The following is a 5,295-nucleotide window of genomic DNA, read 5'->3' as shown; positions in this document are numbered from 1 at the left end:
CAGGAGGGGGAAACTGAGGCCCAGCAAGTTGGTCAATAAACATTAATTGTCTATTACATGCCAGGTACTGTGCTGAGCACTGGGGATAAAAAAAGAGGGAAAAGACAGTCCCTGCCCTCAGGGAGGTTACAATCTAATGGGGAGACAATAAGCAAGCAAATTCAGACCAAGATACAAGCCTGGTAAAGAGGAAATAATTAACAGAGGGAAGGCGCTGCAATGAAGAGGGCTTGGGACAGGCTTCATTTAAAAGATGGGATTTTAATTAGGACTTAAAAAGGGGCGATGGGACTTGCTAAGGTCCTGCAGATTATTACTGGCATAAGCAACACTGAAGTGAAGTGAATTGAATTGAGCTGAGTGGCGGCTTTGCCCGCCGGGTGCCTTAGAATTCCAGTTCACTCAGCGCTCCGCTCCGGCAAGGGAGACCTCCTCCCAGTCCCGATGCAGTGCGCTTCCCTTCCCAGGACTTGGGCCCCTTTGCACAGATGTTGAGACCACTTAAAAGCTAATGACTTGGGAAGCAAAACCTTCTGGCTGTGTTTATCCAGAGCATTTAAGAGGCAAAATGTGGGTGCTGAAGGGAGATCCTGCTTCTCCACCAGCTGCTCAGGGCAGAGTCTAGGATCCAGTGCCTCCAGCCCAGGCCCCAAATTGGTCCATTCTGAGAGCTGGAATGGACCTTCAAGTCTCAACCCCCTCCAGTGACAGAAAAGGAAACTGAGCCCCAGAGTGGGTGCGATAACTTGCCCAAGGGAGTAGAAGATTTGGAACGGGGACCATTTTCACCAAATGCTGAAAAGGGGCTAACTCAATGGTGTGGTCTGAGTCCCTCATGATCCAGATGAAGAAGCAGAATCCAGGAGATGGGAAATGACACCCTCAAGGTCACACAGGTAAGTAGCCAATGGGACTTGTCCAGATGGAAATGGTGCACCATCGGTAGATTTGGGACGTGAACACAGGACTCCTGGATCCCAGTTACTACTTCATCTGTCACTAAGATCCTTGCTTTTGGCTCAGCCAGGCCTGGGTATAAGAAAGGCCAGGTATCCTTTTTTCAGTGTACAGCTGCGGGGATTCTAGCAGACCCTTCCTCACTCCTGACAGCTTGCCCTCTGCTCAGGCTGTCTAGGGAAGCAGCCAAAGCCCCTCTGGTTGCGGCTCACTTGACATTCAAGCTCAGCCTTCTGTGGTCCTCATTCGACCTAAGTGCAATGCTCCCCCTCCCCCCTCCCCATATGAATTATATACTTGGGGAATGCGGCTGGTACATAAAACCATCCATGATGGAAAATCACACTGTCTGTCTTTCCTCCCATGAGCAGGTGCAAACTATAATGTCCCTGATTCTCGGTATCTGATTAAACTGTCATAGACACCCAGCCATCTCAATAACTCCTGCCGCTCCTTCAGGGGCAGCTTATTATGGCCCCGAGGCCCCGGATGCTACAGTCCAGGGGCTGTCAGCAATTTCATTACAGAGCTCTGTTTTCTAGATTTGTTTATTTAAATTGGATGATTTGGGAGACACAGGGAGAACTGGGTTGACATGAGCAGCCACCCACCACAGCAGCAGCAGCTGGGTGAGGGGGACAGCTTCCTGGAGAGTGGGGTTGGATAGCATTTACTTAGTACTCTGAGATCTGCAAAGCATTTTACAAATATCTCATTGGATCCTTCCAGCCACCCTGGGAGATAAGGGATAATATCATCCCCATTTTATAGATGAGACCATTAAGGCAGACTGGCTCAAGGTCACACAGCTTGTGTCTGAGGCTGGATTTGAACTCAGGGCTTCTTGACTCCAGGTCTATCACTCTATACACTGTGCCATTAGCTGCCTCACAAGTGATCTTTAGTGAGGGAGCAGCAATGCATGAGAAGGATAAAGAAATAGGGGAAGACTGACAATTTCTTCAAACATCTGAAGGACTCTTGTATGGAAGGGGATAAAACTTGTTCAACTGGGACTGATGGGGCAGAGCCAAGAGCCATGGGGAGAGGTGAGAGAGAGAGAGATTGCAAGCTGATGTCAGGAAGACTTCCTAATGACTAGAGCTGTTCCAAAGGAAAGAGCTGCCTTAGAGATATTAGATTCTTCCTTACTGGAGAAATTCATTCATTCATTCATTCATTCATTCATTCAAGAGAGAGAAATATGGATGGACAAATAGACAGATAGATAGATGGATGAAAAGACAACCAGGTAGACACATAGATAGGTAGATAGATAGATAGATAGATAGATAGATAGATAGATAGATAGATAGATAGATAGATAGATAGACAGACAGACAGACAGATGGATAACCTACTAGGATCAGGCACTGTGCTAAGGACTGGGGACAAAAATACAAGCCATCAAGCATCAAGGCAGGTGCCTGCCCCAAAGAAGCTTACAGTCTAATGGGGCAAGACAACACAGACAAGGGAGAGGACTTGAAATTGGAAAAAGTAGATGGTGAGGAGGAAGCAGGGGAGGAAAAGGAAAGGAAGAAGAAGGGAAATCCAGAGAATCAAGCCCCTAGGGAAGGGGAGCCTGGCCAGTTCCATTCCTGAAACAGTGGCCTGGACAGCAGTCCCTAATGAGAAGAGGGACCTCTGGGAAAGTGGTTTCTCCAAGAGAACAAAATGGTTGGAGAGGAGGAGGAGCAGTAAAAAGTGTTTGGAGAGTCGAGTGGTGACTCGGGCAGGTGACCTCCTCATGGGAATGTCATAGGATTCTTGGCCAGGTCCAAGAGGACCAGATGGCTGAGGTGCCTTCTATCTCCGAAGCTTGTGATACTCACCTCACCCTCGTCCTCACTCTGGGGTTTACTAGCAGGATGACCTGGCCAAGTCATTTTCCCTCATCTATCCACCAAAAGGCATTCATTAGGATTCAAAGGTCCCTCCATCTCTGGCATTCTGCAGTCAGGTGCTTGGACATTCTTTAAGCTACACTATTGAGCTAAGGAGCGTCCAGCTCCCATATTCCAGGGGAGTCAGAGACCCTGGATTCCAATCCTGACGCTGCTGCAGACCATCTGTCTAATCTTGGGCCCCTTGCAAAGGCAGGTAGGCTTCTCTAAAACTGACATTCAGTTAAGTTTAGTAACTTCTGGGGTGACTGGAGCAAAATATGGAATACCATCAAATAAACATCCTTCCTGTCTTTTCTGCTTTCCCTCTGTCTTTTTTTTTTCCAACTTGGGAATCTCCAACTTTTATCTCCAGAGCCTTCCCACACACACTCCTTGGCCATACTCTCTCCCCCCTTCAAGGTACCTCTTGTCTTCCCCCTGCCCCTGTGAAAACCTGTTCTCAGGGAAGGATCAACGTCAAGCATGGAGCCTAGGAGCATAGCAATAGGGCTGGAAGGCACCTTCAAGGCCATGTATGTAGCCCAATACCCTTATTTCACAGATAAGTAAACTGAGGAATAGGAAGGTTCAATGATTTGTTTAAGGTCAGAGGGTTAAGAAGTACCAGAAGTGGGCTTGGAATCTAGGTCTTGTCACAGACACTTGCTAGCTGTGTGACCATGGACTCGTCACATGACCTTGCTAGGACTCATTTTGTTCAACTGTAAAAGGAGGGGGCTGGACTGGTTGAACTGTTAAGAGTCCTTTGATGATCCTAAGAGGTATCTTTGACTGTGGTAGAATAGATAAGTAAACAGATGGACACAGAGAAAAAAAGGAGAGAGAGTAAGAGAGAGAGAGAGACAGAGAGAGACGGGGGAGAGAGACAGAGATAGACGGAGACAGAGAGAGAGAAGAGAGAGAGGAGAAAGAGAATGAGAAAGAGAGATTGAGAATGAAAGAGAAAGGAGAGAGAATGAGAGAGAAAGTGAGAGGAGAGAGATGGAAAGAAGGAAAGAAAGAGAAAGGAAGAAGAAAGCTACATAGATAAATTGCTATATGCCTAGATATATACATAGATATATACATGTATACTCATAGAAATACATGCATGCATATTCACACATATAGATTATCCTGATGTATACATGCATACAGATAGATATATAGATAGAATTTATTTAGTGTTTCTTATGTGTTAGGCACTGGGCTAAAAAACAATGATTTGAATACAATAACAAAGACAGATCCTGCCCTCCAGGACTTACATTCTCTTGGAATGCATATAAAGGAGGAGAAGAGAGAGAACCAGGCTAGGATTGGGAGACTGGAAAGGAGATGGAGAAATCCATAGAACCAGGAGGGTTCTTTCTTTCTTATTTTTGATTGCTTTCGGGGTTAAGTGACTTGCCCAGGGTCACAGAGCTGGTAAGTGTCTGAGGTCGGATTTGAACTCAGGTCCTCCTGCTTCCAGGGCCGGTGCTCTATCCACTGCGCCACATAGCTGGCCCTCAAGCCCCTTTCCCAATCTAAATCCCGGGCTTGGGGGAGAACAGGCGGGATTTCGACCAGCAGCCGGTCAGGCATCGGGAGCCTTAGAGCCGGGCCAATGTCTCCCGATAGACTGGGATGGGAGAGCGAGAGGGATTCGCAGAGCAAACATTCCCCTCCTCCTCTTCCTTTTTAATAAGCTTCATTATCGATTCATATACAAAACACGGGTGATTGTTTGCTAAACAAATCTGTGTGAAAGTCTGTGCGTGTCTCCTTTGTGCAGCAACTGTTGCCACGTCGAGAGAGGAGAAAAAATCCGATCTAAATCATTTCCTATTTTCCCTTTCCCTTCTGGTCGGTACTTTTGGCAGGCGGAGGGAGAGGTTGGTATTTGGGAGTCCTTCTGGTGTGGGCTGTCAGGGGAGAACAAGGAGTGGAAAGAGAGCCGGCAGGGAGGGAGAGACCCAGGGACCCAAGGACTCAGGGACCCAGGGACCCAAGGACTCAGGGACCAGGGAGCCAGGGACCCAGGGACCCAAGGACCCAGTTACCCAGGGATCAAAGGACCCAGGGACCCAGTTACCCAGGGACCCAAGGACTCAGGGAGCAAGGGACCCAGGGACCCAGGGATCAAAGGACCCAAGGACCCAAGGACTCAGGGACCAGGGAGCCAGGGAGCAAGGGACCCAGGGACCCAGTTCCCAGGCCTCGAAAGACAACACTCTGTTCAACAGCTGTACCCCAAAGACCAACTTTCTTTGCAGTAGGGGAATTTGGAGGTCCCCTTTGCAGCTCCAAAATTCTTTGTCGTATGTGGCTGATAGCCTTTGGTCTATGATCTAAGACTGCTACCCCACCCTCAATTCCTGCCATCCCCTGGTCTCAGGCCCTTCCCAGTCCTGACATTGCCTGTTCTAAGGCCCCTCCCAGCCCTGCCATCCCCTATTCTGAGGCC

The 5,295-nt window shown here is 48.2% G+C and overlaps 1 long non-coding RNA gene across 1 annotated transcript in view; it reads left to right on the top strand.

The window, feature by feature from the left end:
* The first annotated feature begins 438 nt into the window (after nt 1–438).
* The window catches only part of LOC138156325 (uncharacterized), a 10,914-nt gene continuing 6,057 nt past the window's right edge, over nt 439–5,295 (top strand). Inside the window, exon 1 of the long non-coding RNA XR_011167124.1 lies at nt 439–896. This is a non-coding gene — a long non-coding RNA (uncharacterized lncRNA). The remainder of the gene's footprint in view (nt 897–5,295) is intronic.

This window comes from Petaurus breviceps, unplaced genomic scaffold, assembly GCF_028583685.1.
Source record: "Petaurus breviceps papuanus isolate PSGF00001 unplaced genomic scaffold, PetGlider_PUasm1.0 99, whole genome shotgun sequence".
NCBI lineage: Eukaryota > Metazoa > Chordata > Mammalia > Diprotodontia > Petauridae > Petaurus > Petaurus breviceps.
The sequence above is the reverse complement of the archived record's forward strand: the minus strand, read 5'-3'. Positions and strand labels throughout refer to the sequence as shown.